The sequence below is a fragment of the Aegilops tauschii genome, chromosome 2, assembly GCF_002575655.3.
Source record: "Aegilops tauschii subsp. strangulata cultivar AL8/78 chromosome 2, Aet v6.0, whole genome shotgun sequence".
NCBI classification, from domain to species: domain Eukaryota; kingdom Viridiplantae; phylum Streptophyta; class Magnoliopsida; order Poales; family Poaceae; genus Aegilops; species Aegilops tauschii.
In genome coordinates this window covers 595,942,854-595,966,891 of record NC_053036.3, presented here as the reverse complement: position 1 = coordinate 595,966,891, position 24,038 = coordinate 595,942,854, and the positions used below count along the sequence as shown (strand labels likewise).

General features: G+C 49.8%; 1 pseudogene; it reads right to left on the bottom strand.

The window, feature by feature from the left end:
• Positions 1-70: 70 nt before the first annotated feature.
• On the bottom strand, positions 71-20,940 carry LOC109750087 (uncharacterized; annotated as a pseudogene).
• Positions 20,941-24,038: the final 3,098 nt, after the last annotated feature.

Here is a 24,038-nt window from a genome sequence, read left to right as displayed (position 1 = left end):
TTATCTTAGGATGTTTCTTGCGTTGGTGGCTGATGTATTATTTTGACGCGACAATGTCACATGTTGACACTTTTTCTTTCTAGGTGGTGAGAGAATGCATGGGACTGATGTGCTTTTTAGACTGGTTGCTGCCGGTTAATTTGAGAATCCATTGATACTCAAAATTATGGACCAAATCCAATATTGAATAGCTTAACTGAATGAGAGAGCTCATTGACAAATCGTTGACCCAGTTAAAATCGTGAACCAAATTAAAAGTTGAACATCTCAATTGAATGAGAGGGCTCTAAAATAAGGGAACATAGTGTATTAAATGATGACTAAAGACACAATAGATCACCAAATGACAGAAAAAGACTCATATCCAACCAAAGGGTCCGCATATGTCTAGTCATCATGATTTTCTTTTCTATGTCATCTTTAACAAGTTCATTCAATCTTCAACAGGATTCAAAGTGTTCACACTGTTATAAGAGTCCACATATCTATTAATCAAGATATCATTTTCGAGGGAATAAGGGACCAAGCAACAGTAATCTCCACCACAGAGGCATCATCAAGGTAGCATGCCTCTTTACTTATGTTGCATTTTTTGGGCGTGAAGAGCAATCGAGCAACAATGTCAGCAGATTGTGACGGTGAATAGGCCATTATGAGGACTTGCAGCTTTCCTTCTAATTCCACAGAAACTACATGTCTTAAGCGATCAAGGTGGCCATTGCTAGCCATTGGCATTGTTCCATCTTCTGAATCAACCAACAAAACTTGTCTCGATGGGAGCTCAGCGAGCACTTCATTGTCGTCACGAGGTAGCGAAGAGCAAACAACTCGGACGCCATGTGGAAAAGGCAATGACCCTAGTTTGGGTGTAACAACCACACTCAGGATAGTGGCCTGGACCGACCGTTCAAGTTGCTCATAGCATAACTCGAGTGTGCAAAAGTCGTTGTCGACCAGATGGGTGCGGAAACCGTCACCATTGTAAAAGTAGAATGTGTCGATCAATGCTCTATCCTCAGATACTGTTGCGCCCTTTACTCTCAACTGGATCTCGATGTAAACGGTGTCCATCGACACGATTGCGCGAACCGGGCCGTTCAATCGCATGAAAGGATCCTGCGAGCATCGCCATTTGCCATTGACTAATCAGAAAGGATTGCAGGAAACAAATAAGATGAGAAAAAGAAAGTAGCACACATACTTGTTCTGTGAGGATTTGGCAGGAACACCGCGTACGAAGGAAGATAGGGTTGCGACGACGGTCCGCGACGTCTCGGGCCGCGACCACTCCTTACACCTCCAGTGGCCACTCGAGTCCTTTTATGGCCGAGACTTTGATGGAGTAGACCTGCAAGGTGCTCCCAGCGACAGCTTCAGCCGGGCGGTGGCGCGGCGTGCAATGTGTGTAGAGCATGGAGCTCATCAGCGCTGCACACAGACAAGTGAGGGATGAGTTAGAGATGTAGGAGTAGCATAGAGTAACTAAGTAGCACGCATGCAGCATGTGTGTTGTGTGCTCAGTTTGGTTTTCGAAGCTGTTGTGGACGCCCCATAGACGTTTCCAGTAGAAACGGTAGGCAGCGAATCTCTTCGCCTCCATCTCCATGGAAACTTCTTGGCCACGGCGGCCTTCGCCGGCGACTCCCTCCCTGCTGCACTCCTCGTCCACCTCGTCCATGGCTGATAAGAAGGATTCCGACTTCAGCTGGACGATGTTCGACTTCACCTTGGAGTCGAGGTCCGGGTCCATCTGCTGGAGCATGCTGATGCGCTTGGCGATCCACTGCAGCTTGGCGATGCGGCGCACGTACGGGTCGGAGCAAAACGCGATCATGGTCCTCTTCACGTCCTTGTTCTCCGGCGAGAACGACCTCAGCAGTCCGCACATCTCGCGCCGCAGCTCTTCGATCTGCTCGGAGCAGAGCTGCAGCTTGAAGCCCAAGCTCAGCGCCGCCGCCGCCTCCTTCCGGGTCTCCTCTGCTTCGAGTACGGAGGCGACGTCGCCGACCTTCGCTTCGAATTTCGACATGATGTCGCTAACCAGTCTGTGCGCGGTCTCCTCCCGGCAGGACGCCGGATTCTCGTCCGTTAACATTTGATAAAGCATAGGCTTTCATATACTCCCTTATCTAGCCATTCATTTCTGCATCAAGATTTGTGTGAGTATTTTTGTTTTTTTTGTTTGTTTCAAATAAAACAACATATAAACTTCAATCTTTTGGAGGACAACAAAACATTCTAACTAGAATATTGGAAAAAACTTTCAGATTTTTTCGTGAAACATATATACTAAAACTAATACTTTTTATCTAAAAAAATCTCATTTTGTATATTTATGTCGTATCAAAAAATCTGAAAGTTTTTTCCCACATTGTAGTAAGAATGTTTTGTGGTCCTGCGAAGTTTGAAGTTCATATATTGTTTTGTTTTGAAGAAACAAAAAAAGGAAATTTTCATGTAAGAAGTTAGTTGTGTAGCATAGATCTTAAAGCAACATTGTAGGGTATGGATAAGAGGTGTCCAGAAGCCTCTTTTACAGCGGCGTGCTGGAGCAGCTCCTCTAGTTTCAGGCACTCGCCGGCGATCCTTCCCTTGGACGGCTTCCCTCCCGTTTCCATCTCGCCGTCCTCGCCGCCGATCTTGCTCTGTGTCTCCATCGGCTTGCCGGTCCTCCCGTCGGTCTTGGTCTCGGAATCGGCCTGCCGGCAAGGGCCTGTTATGCCTTATTATAGCACGAACAGCGCGCGTCTCCGTGACGCTTGCTCAGATCGGCAGGTCATCCTGATCCTACACGTAGTCGGAAGACTATATATCCAGCCCGTCGCGCTGTAACGTGCCGCTGTGCACGTTCGCTCTGGAAGATTCTCATTTTCATAAAACGTGCAAACATTTCCAAGTGTTATAGCATTTTTTATATGCTGCAAACATTTTTCTGAATGGTACGAAATATTTTCTAAAACTTATGCGAACGTTTTTTACTATTGTATAATTATTTTTTAAAACATCATGAAGCATTCTTTCGAAACGCGTGAAATGTTTTTCAATGGTATACGAACATGACACTATTGGGCGACGGCCATAGCACGCTTTCCTAGGAAGATAGTTGGTTGCAGGGGCTGGGTTGTAGGTTTCATGACATTGCTCCCAAGTTGTATCAGCGCACACCTAGGCGTGTGCGTGCTTCCAAGACAGTCTTTGAGGCCCTCCAGGGAGGGGCCTGGGCCTCTGACTTAGCCCCAGACATCTGGTAAGACACTGGTGGCCAGGGCTCTTCTTCCCTATTCTTCTTTAATGCTTGATGCGCACACGCTTGTGCGTGTTCTAAAATAATGGTATGAATATTTTAAAAAAATTACATGAACAAATCATTACACTGTGATAACATTTTTCAAATGCGGGGTGAACGTTTTCAAAAGTTCAAGTAAATCACTACCAGAAAAATTTGTGTTGCCGACGGCCCCTGTCGGCATAGATGGGCATACCCCGACGGCCCAGCTAAAGCCGTCGGCGTAGAAAGGCCGTCGGTGTATGCCCATCTATGCCGACGGGGGCCGTCGGCATAGATCAGCCGCCGGCCTTGCTTCAAATATACCTACGGCGGCCGTCGGCATATCACGTGGGCCCGTCTACCCGGGCGGCGACGACAGTTTGACGGCGTCAGGCTATGCCGACAGGCTAACGGTGGCCGTCGGCATAGCTATGCCGACGTCATCGATCCGCGGCGCCGCCACATCATCGATCCGCGTCGCTCGCCGATCCCGTGGGGTGGCATTTCTATGCCGACGGTCTTACCGTCGGCATAGGCCTGGCCCATGGATTTTGCCACATCATCGATCCCCGCCCTACGCCACGTCATCGATCCAGGGCTCTACTGTTCCGTGGCCGTAGCTATGCCGACGGCTTTGCCGTAGGCATAGATTTCTAATAATATTTTAATATTTTATCTATTTTCTCTTTTTTTATTTTTTTTCAAAACTAATTTCATTAACTTAAATGTACAAAAAACATATATCGATTGCCCCCCACACGGGCCTTGCTTCCGTCGTGTCATGGAGAGGGTAGACGGGACGACGGGGTACCAGTGAGGGGTAGCAATGCTGCCAGGTGTTGCGGTGGGCCCTCCTACGGTTGTGGAAACGTGGTGGCAGGCGCAGGCACCCGGCACGCCGCTCCGGGGTGTGCCCCCTCCCCCCTCATGGGCGTGGATGCTGCCGTGCCCCGGAGGGGGGAAATGGCCACGTCGGGCCGACGCGGAGGGAATCTTGGGGTGGGTTGTGCCGGGACTGTGTCGGGGGTGTAGCTATGGCTGGGCTATGACAACCAGGTGAAAAGGTCCACTGGTCAAACTACGTCCAGCGAAAGTCAAAGGGCTAGACCCGACGGTCGTGTGTGTCAGGGTTAGACGGGACGGGGTATGGGGGGTAGCAATGCCGCCAGGTGTTGCGGTTGGCCCTCCTATGGTTGTGGAAGCATGGTGGCAGGCGCAGGCACCCGACATGCGGCTCCGGGGAGTGCCCCCCTCACGGGCGTCGCTGCCGCCGTGTGCCGGCGGCGGCGCCGTCCGTGAGGGGGGGCACACTCGGGAGACGCGTGCTGGGCGTTTGCAATCGCCACAACACTTCCAGACTTGTGAGAGGCCGCCTACACAAGATTTGGTGTCATGCTAGCTCCTGGAGGCCGCCGGCCACAGTCATAGATACGCGAAGAGCAATCCGCGTAGAGGGAAGTGTTCAGATACTTCTCCATCACGAAAAATTATGAAAAATTACCATCAGTCATATAGCACATGTGCCCACGTCGTGTAAAAAAACTCATGATTTTATCACGCTCCGAGTATTTAATAATATTCACGCTGCATCGTTACCGCAGAACATCAACTACCGTGTCATCGCCGTCCGTGAGGGGGGCCACACCACGGAGACGCGTGCCGCCTCTTCGGACATGCCACCACACCGTACGGCATGTATGAGGTCCCGATGCGATGCTCCGGTGGCATTGCTACCCCCAGGGCCCCCGTCCCGCCTAACCCTGTAGCGTTTGACCACGGGATCTAGCCCTTTGACTATGCACGGACGGGTTTGACCAGTGGAACTATCCACCCGGTTATGTTAGGTCAGCCCATAGGAACACTTTGGAGAAACATCCGGGTCAAAGCCACAGTAAGATCCCCTTCGTGTAGACCCGACGCGTTCGTTTCCCCCCTCCAGGTGCCGGCGGCGGCGCCGTCCGTGAGGGGGGCACACCCCGGAGATGCGTGCCGCCTCTTCGGACATGCCACGACACAGTACGGCATGTATGAGGTCCCAGTGCGACGCTTCGGTAGCATTGCTACCCCCAGGGCCCCCGACCCGCCTAACCCTGTAGCGTTTGACCACGGGATCTAGCCCTCTGACTTTGCACGGACGGGCTTTGAGCAGTGGAACTCTCCACCCGGTTGTGTTAGGTCAGCCCATAGGAACACTTTGGAGTAACATCCGGGCCAAAGCCACAGTAAGATCCCATCAGTGTAGACCAGACGCTTCCGATTCCCCCCTCCGTGTGCCGGTGGCGGCGCCGTCCGTGAGGGGGGGCACACCCCGGTGACGCGTGCCGGGCGTTTGCAACCGCCACAACACTTCCAGACTTTTGAGAGGCCGCCTCCGCAAGATTTGGCGGCATGCTAGCGCGTGGAGGCCGCCGGCCACAGTCGTAGACACGCGAAGAGCAATCCGCGTAGTGGGAAGTGTTCAGATACTTCTCCATCACGAAAAATTATGAAAAATTACCATCAGTCCTATAGCACATGTGCCCACATCGTGTAAAAAACTCTCAATTTTATCGCGCTCCGAGTATTTAATAATATTCACGCCGCATCGTTACCGCAGAACGTCTACTACTGTGTCATCGCCGTCCGTGAGGGGGGCCACACCCCAGAGACGCGTGCCGCCTCTTCGGACATGCGATCACACCGTACGGCATGTATGAGGTCCCGGTGCGACGCTCCGGTGGCATTGCTACCCCCCAGGGCCCCGTCCCGCCTAACCCTGTAGCATTTGACCACGGGATCTAGCCCTTTGACTTTGCACGGACGGGCTTTGAGCAGTGGAACTCTCCACCCGGTTGTGTTAGGTCAGCCCATAGGAACACTTTGGAGCAACATCCGGGCCAAAGCCACAGTAAGAACCCCTCCGTGTAGACCCGACGCGTCCGTTTCCACCCTCCGTGTGCCGGCGGCGGCGCCGTCCGTGAGGGGGGGCACACCCCGGAGGCGCGTGCCAGGCGTTTGCAGCCGCCACAACACTTCCAGACTTGTGAGAGGCCGCCTACGCAAGATTTGGCGGCATGCTAGCTCCTGGAGGCCGCCGGCCATAGTTGTAGACACGCGAAGAGCAATCCGCGTAGAGGGAAGTGTTCAGATACTTCTCCATCACGAAAAATTATGAAAAATTACCATCATTCATATAGCACATGTGCTCACGTCGTGTAAAAAACTCATGATTTTATCGCGCTCCGAGTATTTAATAATATTCACGCCGCATCGTTACCGCAGAACATCTACTACCGTGTCATCGCCGTCCGTGAGGGGGGCCACATCCCGGAGACGTGTGCCGCCTCTTCGGACATGCCACCACACCGTACGGCATGTATGAGGTCCCGGTGCGATGCTCCGGTGGCATTGCTACCCCTAGGGCCCCCGTCCCGCCTAACCCTGTAGCGTTTGACCACGGGATCTAGCCCTTTGACTATGCACGGACGGGTTTGACCAGTGGAACTATCCACCCGGTTGTGTTAGGTCAGCCCATAGGAACACTTTGGAGCAACATCCGGGCCAAAGCCATAGTAAGATCCCCTCCGTGTAGACCTGATGCGTCCGTTTCCCCCCTCCGTGTGCCGGCGGCGGCGCCGTACATGAGGGGGGGCACACCCTGGAGACGCGTGCCTGGCGTTTGCAACAGCCACAACACTTCCAGCCTTGTGAGAGGCCGCCTACGCAAGATTTGGCGGCATGCTTGCTCCTGGAGGCCGCCGGCCACAGTCGTAGACACGCGAAGAGCAATCCACGTAGAGGGAAGTGTTCAGATACTTCTCCATCATGAAAAATTACCATCAGTCCTATAGCACATGTGCCCACGTCGTGTAAAAAACTCATGATTTTATCGCGCTGCGAATATTTAATAATATTCAAGCCGCATCATTACCGCAGAACGTCTACTACCATGTCATCGTCGTCCGTGAGGGGGGCCACACACCGGAGACGCGTGCCGCCTCTTCGGACATGCCACCACCCCATACGGCATGATGAGGTCACGATGCGACGCTCCGGTGGCATTGCTTCCCCCCCCCAGGCACCCCGTCCCACCGAACCCTGTAGCGTTTGACCACGGGATCTAGCCCTTTGACTTTGCACAGACTGGCTTTGACCAGTGGAACTATCCACCTGGTTGTGTTAGGTCGGCCCATAGGAACACTTTGGAGCAACATCCGGGCCAAAGCCACAGTAAGATCCCCTCCGTGTAGACCTGACGCGTCCGTTTCCCCCCTCCAGGTGCCGGCGGCGGCGCCGTCCGTGAGGGAGGGCACACCCCGGAGACGCGTGCCGCCTCTTCGGACATGCCACCACACCGTACGGCATGTATGAGGTCCCGGTGTGACGCTCCGGTGGCATTGCTACCCCCCAGGGCCTCCGTCCCGCCTAACTCTGTAGAGTTTGACCACAGGATCTAGCCCATTGACTTTGCACGAACGGGTTTTGACCAGTGGAACTCTCCACCCGGTTTTGTTAGGTCTGCCCATAGGAACACTTTGGAGCAACATCCTGGCCAAAGCCACAGTAAGATCCCCTCTGTGTAGACCCGACGTGTCCGTGTCCCCCCTCCGTGTGCCGGCGGCGGCGCTGTCCGTGAGGGGGGCACACCCCGGAGACGCGTGCCGGGCGTTTGCAACCGCCACAACACTTCCAGACTTGTGAGAGGCCGCCTACGCAAGATTTCACGGCATGCTAGCTCCTGGAGGCCGCCGGCCATTGTCGTAGACACGCGAAGAGCAATCCGCGTAAAGGGAAGTTTTCAGATACTTCTCCATCACGAAAAATCATGAAAAATTACCATCTGTCCTATAGCACATGTGCCCACGTCGTGTAAAAAACTCATGATTTTATCGCGCTCCGAGTATTTAATAATATTCACGCCGCATCGTTACCGCAGAATGTCTACTACCGTGTCATCGCCGTCCGTGAGGGGGGCCACACCCCGGAGACGCGTGCCGCCTCTTCGGACATGCCACCATAGCGTACGGCTTGTATGAGGTCCTGGTGCGACGCTCCGGTGGCATTGCTACCCCCTAGGGCCCCCGACCCGCCTAACCTTGTAGCGTTTGACCACGGGATCTAGCCCTTTGACTTTGCACGGACAGGCTTTGACCAGTGGAACTATCCACCCGGTTGTGTTAGGTCAGCCCATAGGAACACTTTGGAGCAACATCCGGGCCAAAGCCATAGTAAGATCCCCTCCGTGTAGACCCAACGCGTCCGTTTCCCCCTCCGGGTGCCGGCGGCGCCGCCGTCCGTGAGGGGGGCACACCCCGGAGACGCGTGCCGCCTCTTAGGACATGGCACCACACTGTACGGCATGTATGAGGTCCCGGTGCGATGCTCCGGTGGAATTGCTACCACCAGGGCCCCCGTCCCGCCTAACTCTGTAGCGTTTGACCACGGGATCTAGCCCTTTGACTTTGCACGGGCGGGCTTTGACCACTGGAACTCTCCACCTAGTTGTGTTAGGTTAGCCCATAGGAACACTTTGGAGCAACATCCGGGCCAAAGCCACAGTAAGATCCCCTCCGTGTAGACCCGACGCGTCGGTTTCCCCCCTCCGTGTGCAGGCGGCGGCGCCGTCCGTGAGGGGGGCACACCTCGGACAAGCGTGCCGGGCGTTTGGAACCGCCACAACACTCCCAGACTTGTGAGAGGTCGCCTACGCAAGATTTGACGGCATGCTGGCTCCTGGAGGCCGCCGGCCAGAGTCGTAGACACGCGAAGAGCAATCCGCGTAGAGGGAAGTGTTCAGATACTTCTCCATCACGAAAAATTAAGAAAAATTACCATCAGTCCTATAGCACATGTGCCCACGTCGTGTAAAAAACGATTTTATCGCTCTCCGAGTATTTAATAATATTCACGCCGCATCGTTACCGCAGAACGTCTACTACCGTGTCATCACCGTCCGTGAGGGGGGCCACACCCCGGAGACGTGTGCCGCCTCTTCGGACATGCCACCATACCGTACGGCATGTATGAGGTCCTGGTGCGACGCTCCGGTGGCATTGCTACCCCCCCAGGGCCCCCGTCCCGCCTAACCCTGTAGCGTTTGACCACGGGATCTAGCCCTTTGACTTTGCACGGACGGGCTTTGACCAATGGAACTATCCACCCGGTTGTGTCAGGTTAGCCCATAGGATCACTTTGGAGCAACATCCGGGCCAAAGCCACAGCAAAATCCCCTCCGTGTAGACCCGACGCTCCGGTGGCATTGCTACCCCCCAGGGCACGCGGCTCCGGGATGTGCCCTCCTCACTGGCGTCGCACTGGGTCCCATACACATGGTAAACTAAAAATCTAAAAAATGTAATAATTGAATTTATTAAAAACTCCGGTATTCATCATGGAAAACGTACTATCACGGTGAAACCTTCAGTGCCCGGGCACCGGGCCGGCTGCCCGGGCATTGAAAGTTTTACCGTAATTGTCTGTTTTCTTCATATAAGTCTAATGAATACCGGAGCTTATAACGTATGGGTTAGTGAACTATTTAAACAGGTCAAATTGCTTGTCCCCGGGCGAGGTGGGACTAATTTCTTCAAAAAAAAGTGGTTGCCATCTATGACTACAGCCTGGCCGTCGGCATAGGCCACCTTATCCACTCCTCCCGCTCCACTGACTTGTGGACCCAGCCTATGCCGACGGCCGGGCCGTCAGCATAGGGGTGACCTTATCCACTCGCTATTCATCCTCCTCCACCCATTCCCTCTCTGTCTCACCCCGACCCCAACCTCTCTCTCGACCCCGATAGCCGCCGCCACCCAACGCCGCCGAACGCCGCTGCCCCGCCCCGACCTCGTCCACGCCCCGGCCGACGCCCGGCCCCGCACCGACCTCTTCCCCGCCCCGGCCGACACCCCGTCCCGACCTCGTCCACGCCCCGGCCGATGACCTTCCCCGCCCCGACCTCGTCCCCGCCCCGAACTCGTCGCCGCCGCCCCGCCTCGGCCGCCGCCCCGGCTCGACCTCGTCCCCGCCCTGGCCGCCGCCCCGCCCCGACCTCGTCCCACCCAACGCCGCCACCCCGCCCCGACTCGACCTCATCCCACCCAACGCCGCCGCCGCTAAGTGGTGAGGGGAGGGCCTCCTGCCCGGAGTCGCCGCGCTCCCTCCCAGGAGTAACTGCCTCCTCGACCTCCTCTCCGTTACGTCCGGCCCCTTCCCTCCCAAGAACATTTTTTCTGTTTTTTTCATGATTTTGCAGAGGATAAGAGGGCTAAATGTGATAGTTAGACACATAGATGGTAGTTAGATAGATAACTTGTTCATATGATTTTTTTTTGAGATGATGACGATTGTTAGATAAGAAGTGATAATGATGATTTTTTATGCTTCGATGATTTTGAGATGATGATGATGATAGATGATAGATGATAGATGATTGGTAGATGATGATATTGATGATAGATGATGATGTTTTTTTATGCTTCGATAATTTTTAGATGATGATGATGTTTTTTATGATTCGATGATTGTTAGACGATGATGATGATATTGTGATGTTCTATGAGTTGTGATGTTCTAATTTTTTGTCGCGATGGAATTTGCAGGCTTTGTGGTGTCGCATTTCATCGGAATGACCGTTGTCCGACGCGTTGTTCCCCCTGAGCATCCCTCTGCTGTTCGACTACTTCCTCTACAGCCGAGGGTGAGCTACAAGTCCATCTCCTCCATTTTTTCATATCACTAGATTTCATTCTCAAGTCAACTGGCGTAACCTAGGCGTCTCCCGTCCGAAAGGGTTGCATCGATAAATATGCATTCAATTGCATATTTATCACCGCAGCTCTTTCGGATTGTCCAGCGTTTTCCATGGATAGCCCGAGGATGTGTAGATTGGGTATGTTCTCCATGTTCTACCCCGTTCCGAGACAGGATTTCGGCGGCGCCTCCCCATTGTTCTCCGGAGCACATTCTCTCGGCTATTTGCCGAGACGTGTATCTGGAGAACAACGGGGAGGTGTTGCCGAAATTTTGTCTCAGAACGGGGTAAAATGGAGAACGTACTCAATCTACACATCCTCGGGTGGGATTAGGACCCATCTTTACCTATTAGAGATGTAGGTGGATTCAACGCGGTAGAAACTGAAAATTTGATGTGATTAATTTAAGTGAATCCTTAATTATGTTGTGTGGCTTGCAAAAAAGCAGAGGATGGCAGATAATCAGTGGATGTACAGTGGTTTTATCCGTCGGAATCGAGTAACATCAGAGTGGATCGCGAAAACTGATGTGTATTTGAAGGAGATATTCCCTCGTCCAATGAGAATTATCCCACCATGCCCCTGTGCGAGATGTGCCAGACGTCACCGTAGAAATCAGACGAACATGAGTGAGCACCTTCGCACGCACGGATATATGCCAAACTTTGACATGCTGCCGATAAACATAACCGAGCAGGACCGTGGTAGAGAGGAGGTGATGCGACAACGCATCGATGGATATGAGGACGACGGGGTCAGGGACATGCTAGATGATGTCATTGTTGCAGAAACGGCAAATGCGACACCTTCAGAGAATGAACCGGAGGAGCCGGAGGCAACCGCAAAGGCCTTCTTGGAGGTCTTGGCCTCGTCGAAGAAACCTCTTTATGCGGGTGCGAAAATATCTCAGCTGGATGCCATCTCGCAACTGATTGCAGTCAAGGCTGAGTACGGCTGTAGCCAGAAATGCTTCGAAGCATTCCTGGGAGTATGGGCTAACAGCCTCCCTGAGGGTCATGAACTGCCGAAAAGCATGTGCGATACAAAGAAAAGCATGAAGGCACTCTCTATGGATTATGAGAAAATAGATGTTTGCCCTAAGAATTGCCTTTTTTTAGGCACGAGTATGCGGATGACAAGTACTGTAGGAAGTGCGGTTCGTCTCGGTGCATTGAGGTGGTCGCTGAGGATGGTGAGAAAAAGCAGCTAACCATCCCCGTTAAGGTTCTTCGGTATCTTGATTTTATAAAAAGACTGCAGCGCCTTTTCATCCTGAAGGAGTCTGCCAAAATTTTGAAGTGGCACAAGGAAGGTATAAGGTGTTGGAAATATGCCCTAGAGGCAATAATAAAATGGTTATTATTGTATTTCCTTGTTCATGATAATTGTCTGTTGTTCATGCTATAATTGTATTAACTAGAAACCGTAATACATGTGTGAATACATAGACCACAACATGTCCCTAGTAAGCCTCTAGTTGACTAGCTCGTTGATCAATAGATGGTTATGGTTTCCTGACCATGGACATTGGATGTCATTGATAACGGGATCACATCATTAGGAGAATGATGTGATGGACAAGACCCAATCCTAAGCATAGCACAAGATCGTGTAGTTCGTTTGCTAGAGCTTTTCTAATGTCAAGTATAATTTCCTTAGACCATGAGATTGTGCAACTCCCGGATACCGTAGGAATGCTTGGGTGTACCAAACGTCACAACGTAACTGGGTGGCTATAAAGGTGCACTACAGGTATCTCCAAAACTGTCTGTTGGGTTGGCACATATCGAGACTGGGATTTGTCACTCCGTATGACGGAGAGGTATCTCTGGGCCCACTCGGTAATGCATCATCATAATGAGCTCAATGTGACTAAGGAGTTAGCCACGGGATCATGCGTTACGGTACGAGTAAAGTGACTTGCCGGTAACGAGATTGAACAAGGTATTGGGATACCGACGATCGAATCTCGGGCAAGTAACGTACCGATTGACAAAGGGAATTATATACGGGATTGATTGAATCCTCGACATCGTGGTTCATCCGATGAGATCATCGTGGAACATGTGGGAGCCAACATGGGTATCCAGATCCCGTTGTTGGTTATTGACCGAGGAGTCGTCTCGGTCATGTCTGCATGTCTCCCGAACCCGTAGGGTCTACACACTTAAGGTTCGGTGACGCTAGAGTTGTAGAGATATTAGTATGCGGTTAACTGAAAGTTGTTCGGAGTCCCAGATGAGATCCTGGACGTCACGAGGAGTTCCGGAATGGTCCGGAGGTAAAGATTTATATATGGGAAGTCCTATTTTGGCCACCGGAAAATGTTCGGGATTTTTCGGTATTGTACCGGGAAGGTTCTAGAAGGTTCCGAAGTGGGGCCCACCTGCATGGGGGGACCCACATGAACGTGGGTAGTGGGGGCAAGGCCCCACACCCCTGGTCAAGGCGCACCAAGATCCCACCTTAGAAGGAATAAGATCATATCCCGAAGGGATAAGATCAAGATCCCTAAAAAGGGGGGATAACAATCGGTGGGGAAGGGAAATGATGGGATTTCTTTCCCCCACCTTTGCCAACGCCCCAATGGACTTGGAGGGCAAGAAACCAGCCCCCTCCACCCCTATATATAGTGGGGAGGCGCATGGGAGCAGCACCCCAAGCCCTGGCGCCTCCCTCCCTCCCGTGACACCTCTTCCTCCCCGCTTGCGCTTGGCGAAGCCCTGCCGGGATCCCGCTACTTTCACCACCACGCCGTCGTGCTGCTGGATCTCCATCAACTTCTCCTCCCGCCTTGCTGGATCAAGAAGGAGGAGACGTCCCCGCTCCGTACGTGTGTTGAACGCGGAGGTGCCGTCCGTTCGGCGCTAGGATCATCGGTGATTTGGATCACGACGAGTACGACTCCATCAACCCCGTTCTCTTGAACGCTTCCGCTCGCGATCTACAAGGGTATGTAGATGCACTCCTCCCCTCTCGTTGCTAGCATCTCCTAGATTGATCTTGGTGACACGTAGGAAAATTTTGAATTTCTGCTACGTTCCCCAACAGTGGCATCATGAGCCAGGTTTATGCGTAGATTCTATGCACAAGTAGAACACAAAGTAGTTGTGGGCGACAATTTGTTCAATTTGCTTACCGTTACTAGTCTTATCTTGATTCAGCGGCATTGTGGGATGAAGCGGCCCGGACCGACCTTACACGTACTCTTACGTGAGACAGGTTCCACCGACTGACATGCACTTGATGCATAAGGTGGCTAGCGGGTGTCTGTCTCTCCCACTTTAGTCGGATCGGATTCGATGAAAAGGGTCCTCATGAAGGGTAAATAGCAATTGGCATATCACCGTTGTGGCTTTTGCGTAGGTAAGAAACGTTCTTGCTAGAAACCCATAGCAGCCACGTAAAACATGCAACAACAATTAGAGGACGTCTAACTTGTTTTTGCAGGGTATGCTATGTGATGTGATATGGCCAAAAGGATGTGATGAATGATATATGTGATGTATGAGATTGATCATGTTCTTGTAATAGGAATCACGACTTGCATGTCGATGAGTATGACAACCGGCAGGAGCCATAGGAGTTGTCTTAATTTATTGTATGACCTGCGTGTCAATGAAAAACGCCATGTAATTACTTTACTTTATTGCTAACCGTTAGCCATAGTAGTAGAAGTAATAGTTGGCGAGACAACTTCATGAAGACACAATGATGGAGATCATGGTGTCATGCCGGTGACGAAGGTGATCATGCCGCGCCTCGAAGATGGAGATCAAAAGGCGCAAGATGATATTGGCCATAGCATGTCACTTTATGATTTGCATGTGATGTTTGTCATGTTTACATCTTATTTGCTTAGAACGACGGTAGCATAAATAAGATGATCCCTCACTAAAATTTCAAGAGATGTGTTCCCCCTAACTGTGCACCGTTACGAAGGTTCGTTGTTTCGAAGCACCACGTGATGATCGGGTGTGATAGATTCTAACGTTCGCATACAACGGGTGTTGACGAGCCTAGCATGTACAGACATGGCCTCGGAACACAAGCAAAACAATTAGGTTGACTTGACGAGCCTAGCATGTACAGACATGTCCTCGGAACACAAGAGACCGAAAGGTCGAACATGAGTCGTATAGTAGATACGATCAACATGGAGATGTTCACCGATGATGACTAGTCCGTCTCACGTGATGATCGGACACGGCCTAGTCGATTCGGATCATGTATCACTTAGATGACTAGAGGGATGTCTATCTAAGTGGGAGTTCATTAAATAATCAGATGAACTTAATTATCATGAACATAGTCAAAAGGTCTTTGCAAATAATGTCGTAGCTTACGCTTTAGTTCTACTAAGATATGTTCCTAGAGAAAATTTAGTTGAAAGTTGATAGTAGCAATTATGCGGATTGGGTCCGTAAACTGAGGATTGTCCTCATTGCTGCACAGAAGGCTTTTGTCCTTAATGCACCGCTCGGTGTGCTAAACCTCGAGCGTCGTCTGTAGATGTTACGAAACATCTGACATACACGTTTTGATGACTACGTGATAGTTTAGTGTGTGATGCTAACGGTTTAAAATTGTGGCACCAAAGACGGTTTTGAAACGTCGCAGAACATATGAGATGTTCCAAAGACTGAAATTGGGATTTCAGACTAATGCCCACGTCAAGAGGTATGAGACCTCTGACAAGTTTCTTAAGCCTGCAAACTAAGGGAGAAAAGCTCAATCGTTGAGCATGTGCTCAGATTGTCTGAGTACTACAATTACTTGAATCGAGTGGGAGTTAATATTCCAGATGAGATAGTGATGGTTCTCCATAGTCACTGCCACCAAGCTATTAGAGCTTCGTGATGAACTATAACATATCAGGGATAGACATGATGATCCTTGATCAACTCGCGATGTTTGACACCGCGAAAGTAGAAATCAAGAAGGAGCATCAATTTTTGATGGTTAGTAAAACCACTAGTTTCTAGAAGGGCAAGGGCAAGAAGGGATACTTCATGAAACGGCAAATCAGTTGCTGCTCCAGTGAAGAAACCCAAGGTTGAACCCAAACCCGAGACTAAGTGCTTCTGAAATGAGGGGAACGGTCACTGAAGTAGAACTACCCTAGATACTTCGTAGATGAGAAGGCTGGCAAGGTCGACAGAAGTATATTGGATATACATTATATTAATGTGTACTTTACTAGTACTCCTAGTAGCACCAGGGTATTAGATACCGGTTCGGTTGCTAAGTGTTAGTAACTCGAAATAAAAGCTGCGAATAAACGGAGACTAGCTAAAGGTGAGATGACGATATGTGTTGGAAGTGTTTCCAAGGTTGATGTGATCAAGCATCGCATGCTCCCTCTACCATCGAGATTGGGGTTAAACCTGAATAATTATTATTTGGTGTTTGCGTTGAGCATAGACATGATTGGATTATGTTTATCGCAATACGGTTATTCATTAAAGGAGAATAATGGTTACTCTGTCTATTTGAATAATACCTTCAATGGTCTTGCACCTAAAATGAATGGTTTATTGAATCTCGATCGTAGTGATACACATGCTCATGCCAAAAGATATAAGATAGTAATGATAGTACCACATACTTGTGGCACTGCCACTTGAGTCATATTGGTATAAAACGCATGAAGAAGCTCCATGTTGATGGATCTTTGGACTCACTCATTTTTGAAAAGATTGAGACATGCGAACCATGTCTATTAGTATATATGCATGAAGAAAGTCCATACAGATGGATCATTTGGACTCACTTGATTTTGAATCACTTGAGACATGCAAATCATACCACATGGGCAAGATGACTGAAAGGCCTCGTTTTCAGTAAGATGGAACAAGAGAGCAACTTGTTGGAAGTAATACATTTGATGTGTGCAGTCCAATGAGTGCTGAGGCACGCAGTGGATATCGTTATGTTCTTACTTCACAGATGATTTGAGTAGATGCTGAGAATATTTACTTGATGAAACACAAGTCTGAATTATTGAAAGGTTCAAGTAATTTCAGAGTGAAGTTGAAGATCGTCGTGACAAGAGGATAAAATGTCTGTGATATGATCATAGAGATGAATATCTGAGTTACGAGTTTGGCACACAATTAAGAAATTGTGGAAATTGTTTCACGACTAATACCGCCTGGAACACCATATTGTGATGGTGTGTCCGAACATCATAACTGCACCCTATTGGATTTGGTGCATACCATGATGTCTCTTATCGAATTACAACTATCGTTTATGGGTTAGGCATTAGAGACAACCGCATTCACTTTAAATAGGGCACCACGCAATTCCGTTGAGACGACACCGTATGAACTATGGTTTAGAGAAACCTAAGCTGTCGTTTCTTAAAAGTTTGGGGCTGCGACGCTTATGTGAAAAAGTTTCAGGCTGATAAGCTCGAACCCAAAGCGAATAAATGCATCTTCATAGAATACCCAGAACAGTTGGGTATACCTCCTATTTCAGATCTGGAAGCAAAAGTGATTGTTTCTAGAAACGGGTCCTTTCTCGAGGAAAAGTTTCTCTCGAAAGAATTGAGTGGGAGGATGGTGGAGACTTGATGAGGTCATTGAACCGTCACTTCAACTAATGTGTAGCAGGGCACAGGAAGTTGTTCCTGTGGCACCTACACCAATTGAAGTGGAAGCTTATGATAGTGATCATGAAACTTCAGATCAAGTCACTACCAAACCTCATAGGACGACAAGGATGCGTACTACTTCAGAGTGGTACGTAATCCTGTCTTGGAAGTCATGTTGCTAGACAACAATGAACCTACGAGCTATGGAGAAGCGATGGTGGGCCCGGATTCCGACGAATGGCTCGAGGCCATAAAATTCGAGAGGATCCATGTATGAAAACAAAGTATAGACTTTGAAAGAACTACTTGATGGTCGTAAGGCTGTTGGGTACAGATGGATTTTAAAGGGAAGACAGACAATGATGGTAAGTGTCACCATTAAGAAAGCTCGACTTGTCGTTAAGATGTTTTCCGGCAAGTTCAAGGAGTTGACTGCGATGAGACTTTCTCACTCGTAGTGATGCTAAGAGTCTGTTAGAATTATATTAGCAGTTACTGCATTATTTATGAAATCTTGCAGATAGGATGTCAAAACATTGTTTCCTCGACGATTTTCTTGAGAAAAGGTTGTATGTGATACAACCAGAAGGTTTTGTCAATCCTGAAAGATGCTAACAAGTATGCAAAGCTCCAACAATCCTTCTAAGGATTGGAGTAAGCATCTCGGAGTTGGAATGAACGCTTTGATGAGATGATCAAAGATTTTGGGTTTATACAAAGTTCATGAGAAACTTGTATTTCCAAAGAAGTGAGTGGGAGCACTATAGAATTTTTGATGAGTATATGTTGTTAACATATTGTTGATCAGAAATGATGTAGAATTTCTGGAAAGCATCCAGGGTTATTTGAAAAGTGTTTTTAATGGAAAGCCTGGATTAAGCTACTTGAACATTGAGCATCAAGATCTATAAGGATAGATCAAAAACGCTTAATAGTACTTTCAAATGAATACATACCGTGACAAGATTTTGAAGGAGTTCAAAATAGATCAGCAAAGAAGGAGCTCTTGGCTGTGTTACAAGGTGTGAGTATTGAGTAAGACTCAAGACCTGACCACGGCAGAAGAAAGAGAAAGGACGAAGGTCATCCCCTATGCTTTAGACGTAGGCTCTACAATATGCTATGCTGTGTACCGCACCTGAAGTGTGCCTTGCCATGAGTTAGTCAAGGGGTACAATAGTGATCCAGGAAGGGATCACATGACAGCGGTCGAACTTATCCTTAGTATCTAGTGGACTAAGGAATTTTCTCGATTATGGAGGTGGAAAGGGGGTTCGTCGTAAAGGGTTACGTCGATGAAAACTTTGACACTAATCCGGATGACTCTGAGTAGTGAACCGGATTCATATAGTAGAGCAGTTATTTGGAATAGCTCCAAGTAGCGCCTGGTAGCTGCATCTACAAGATGACATAGAGATTTGTAAAGCACACACGGATCTGAATGTTGCAGACCCGTTGACTAAAACCTCTCTCGTAAGCATAACATGATCAAACCCTAGAACTCATTGAGTGTTAATCACATGGTGATGTGAACTAGATTATTGACTCTAGTAAACTCTTGGGTATTAGTCACATGGCGATGTGAACTTTGAGTGTTAATCACATGGTGATGTGAACTAGATTATTGACTCTAGTGCAAGTGGGAGACTGTTGGAAATATGCCCTAGAGGCAATAATAATATGGTTATTATTGTATTTCCTTGTTAATGATAATTGTCTGTTGTTCATGCTATAATTGTATTAACTGGAAACCGTAATACATGTGTGAATACATAGACCACAACATGTCCCTAGTAAGCCTCTAGTTGACTAGCTCGTTGATCAATAGATGGTTATGGTTTCCTGACCATGGACATTGGATGTCATTGATAACGGGATCACATCATTAGGACAATGATGTGATGGACAAGACCCAATCCTAAGCATAGCACAAGATCGTGTAGTTCGTTTGCTAGAGCTTTTCTAATGTCAAGTATCATTTCCTTAGACCATGAGATTGTGCAACTCCCGGATACCGTAGGAATGCTTTGGGTGTACCAAACGTCACAACGTAACTGGGTGGCTATAAAGGTGCACTACAGGTATCTCCGAAAGTGTCTGTTGGGTTGGCACGAATCGAGACTGGGATTTGTCACTCCGTACGACGGAGAGGTATCTCTGGGCCCACTCGGTAATGCATCATCATAATGAGCTCAATGTGACTAAGGAGTTAGCCACGGGATCATGCGTGTCACAGCCCTAGAATTGCTTGTAGTTAGTTGCATGAAAGCATTCATGTCATCATGTCTAATTCAAATGAATTTGAATTGGGGATGACCAAACCCTAGCACCAAATGAATTCAACTAGGTTCAAAATAAAAATATTTTCATTAAACCCAAAATGCCCTTCAAAAATGTTCATTATTTATGGAAAAAGGTTAAAACCTTCACCAGAGGTCATGCACATTTTTCCAAGGCATTTATGGTCTTTGAAATTAATTCAAACATATTTGAATTGGAGCTATTTAAATGCTATATACATTTTAGGTGCTCCAAATATGTTGGAAATTGTTATGGGTCACTGGAATAATTCAGACAGCACCCCTAATTATTTCCAGGATTTTATAAAATGGTTTAGTATTTTACTAAATCAAAACAAAACAAATTAAACTAGAAAACAGAAACAATTAAGTAAGAGAGAGAGAGAGAAGGCCACTGGGCCCCTCACCTGGACATACCTGGCGCCCCACCACGGCCCAGGAGCTGGCCCAGCCCACCAGAGCCGCCACCGTCTCCCACCTCGCGCCAGAAGGACGCCAGAGGGACGCCGGGCGTGTGGTCGCCGCGCGCGAGGCCACCTCCTGCTTCCGCCGCTTCTTGACGCCTCCACGAGTGCCACGGCACCTCCCCGACCCCCTCTCACTTCTCCCTCACTCGCTGCACTCCCTCCCCTCCTCTATCTCTCTCCCCGCAGCACCACCGAACGGAGCCGTCGCCACCGTCGCCGTTGCCGTGGCCACCGAGCCCCCCTCGCCTAGCTAGGATATCCAGCAGCACCGCCATCGTCTCCTACGTCCCCTCGACGAAGGAAGCAAGCCCCGACGCCCGGAAGCGTCGCCATCGAGCTCGTCCCCGCCGCCTCTGGCCGGAGATCACCGGTGTCGATTCGCCTCGACCAGAGCGTCCCCGAGGCCGCTGACCTGCCCTGTCGCATCCCTGTGAGCTCCTGATTCTTTCCCCTTGCTCGCCCCCTTCGTGCCTGTCCTCCAGCTGCCGCCCCACCATGCCGAGCGCTCCTCGCCACCGGCCATGGTGCCGTCGCGGCCACAGCTGCTGTAGCTCGCGTCCGAGGCCGTCGTCATGCTCACCACGCTCCCAGGAGCTGATAACCCCCACCAACTCTTCTTCCCGCACACCACAACGCTGCCTCGGCCAACCCCGTGCGGGCGCCGCCGCGGATGTGCTCCCCGCCGTTGTTCTGGTTCACCCCGGCTCGAGCTAATGGCACCGTTGGACGCGGACGAGTCGCAGTTGCACGTAGAGCCCCTCCGCCGCCGATTTGGTCGCCGGAGGGCAAAACCCGAGCGACGCCGCCGTCTCTGGACGTCGCCGGCGACTAACCGCCGACCCAACCCGGCTGTTAGGAGCTAATCACCCCACTAACTACCACCTGAGTCAATGACAGCCGGGCCCCACTGTCTAATTAACCAGCTAATAAAAATAGATTAAGTCAATCTAAGTTCAGTGGCCCCACGTGTCAGTTTGACTACGCTGACGTGGCCGTTGACCTGGCCCCACTGGTCAGCCTCTGTTCCTGCCCTGTCACACTGACGTGCGGGTCCCATGGGTCAGGTTTGACCCGGACCAGCCCCTGTTGACTTGCTGACGTCAGGCTGACGCAGTAAAGCATTTTCTGGATTTAAGTTTATTCAGGAAATTCCAGAAAATAGTATAAACTTCTAAAAATCATATAAAATCAACCGTAGCTCAGAATGAAATAATTTATATATGAAAAATTATCAGAAAAATGCAATCTATCCATCTGTATCATTTTCATGCATGTCAAACTAAGTTATACCTGCTGTATAGGTGAAAACATGATAATGCACTATTTGAATTCATAGTTTGAATGTGAATTTGAATCTTTGGTTCAAATCAACTCAAACCATTCTGCTCTAGCTTGCATTAGCCCAAAACACATTCATATTGCCATGTCATAGCATGCATCATATTGTGCATTGCATTGATCGTGCCCTTCTCTGTTTGCCGGTAATCGTCCCCTCTCAGTAGCCGATGCTCCGATGACGTGATCGATGACACCGATGAAGAACTATAATATCTTCAGAAGTGCCAGGCAAGCAAACCCCCCCCCCCCCTTGTTCAACCCGATACAATCCCATTCTCTCGCTCCTGCTCTCTTCTACTGCATTAGGACAATCGATTCAACTGTTAGATGCTGCGGTAGTTGAACCCCTTTTCCTCTGCATGACCTGTCATTGCCACAGTAAATAGATGAAACCCACTAGCATGAGTAGGAGTTGTTTGAGCCCTGATGTGCCTACTCATTCATGCTTGTTTGTCATGCCTGCTACTGCTTAGAGTTGAGTCGGGTCTGATTCATCGGGGATGAATTGGAATGGTGATGAACATGTCCTACTGTGTGTGAGCCAAGTGTGTGAACACGATTTGGTAAAGGTAGCGGTGAGAGGCCATGTAGGAGTACATGGTGGGTTGTCTCATTGAAGCCGTCCTCAGGAACTGAGTTCTGTGTTTGTGATCCATGATACAGTTACTACCACGCATTGGGCCCGAAACCAATGGACCCTCTCGGCTTCTTAATCACCCTTGTCCTCTGTCCAGGAGTTGCAAGTATTTTCTGGTGTTTGTAGTATGCTGGAGGCCGTGGACAGCGCTGACCGAGGGGTGGGCTGTGATGCGGTAGGCACGTGGCACGGTGTACCGGGCGCCCGTTTGGTGTCTCGGGAACCCTTCACACATCGTTCGGGGCCGTATGTGGAAACCTCGGCCGGACTCCCTGCGGATGGAACCTGAATACGCGATAAACCTGGACTAGAGACTTGAGTGTTTAGGTAGGCTGTGGCCGACTCCCTCGCCAGGCTTCCGCTTGAAGGTTGCCGAGGTACACGACGTGTACATGGTGGTAAGTGGCGAGAGCGTGTGTGACGAAGTACACCCCTGCAGGGTTAACATCATCTATTCGAATAGCCGTGTCCGCGGTAAAGGACTTCTGGGTTGCCTATAACAGTTCATAGACAAGTGAAAGTGGATACTCTAAAATGCGCAAGATAAGCGTGAGTGCTATGGATGGCGTTCTCGTAGGGAGACGGGAGCGGGTCCATAGTGGAGTATTGATATGGTGAATATGTGGACTCGTGTGCGCCACCTCAAAAGAGTTGCTTGCAGTCGTAGTTCAGGTTAGCCACTGAGTCAAAGCTGGCTTGCTGCAGTTAAACTCCACCCCCCCCCTTTGTTGATGCCGATACATATGTAGATAGTTCTGATGTAAGTCTTGCTGAGTACATTTGTACTCACGTTTGCTTATTTTATGTTTTGCAGAGAGACGTCAGTCTCGCTAGTAGTTCCGTGTGGACTTCGACGTTTAGCTTGATACCTCAGCTACGATCTTGTGCCCTCGGCAGGATCTGGTAGATAGTCAGGCTTCTCAACCTTTTTCATTTGTAGATGTCTGTACTCAGACATGTTAAGCTTCCGCATGTGTTTTGACTTGTATGCTCTGAATGTTGGGTCATGAGACCCATGTTTCTAATATCTGGCTCTTCGGAGCCTAATGAATAAATACTCTGAGTCGTAGAGTCTTGTTGTGATGCCATGTTGTATTTGCACATATCGAGCATATTGTGTGTATGATTGAAATGCTTGGTATGTGTGGGATCCGACAATCTAGTTGTCTATCCTTAGCAGCCTCTCTTATGGGGAAATGTAGTCTAGTGCCTCCTTGAGCCATAGTAGTCCGCTACAGCCCGGTTCACCGGAGTCCTGCTAGCCCAGCACTACTACTCCGGAACACTTGACTGGCCGGCATGTGTTTCATATCGTTCCTGTGTCTGTCCCTTCGGGGAAATGTCACGCGGTGACATCCGGAGTCCTGCCTAGCCTGCTACAGCCCGGGTTCCCGGAGTCCTGTTAGCCCAGTGCTACAGCCCGGATTCGCACGCTGCTGACCGACACGTTCGATGTTGATTCAGGTATGCCTGTCCCCATACGTTAGTGCCGCTTTGGGTTCACGACTAGCCATGTCGGCCCGGGTTCTTTGTCATATGGATGCTAGCGACATTGTCATATACGTGAGCCAAAAGGCGCAAACGGTCCCGGGCCATGGTAAGGCGACACCCGTGGGGGTACCGTGCGTGAGGCCGCAAAGTGATATGAGGTGTTACAGGCTAGATCGGTGTGACTTGGAATCGGGGTCCCGACAGCG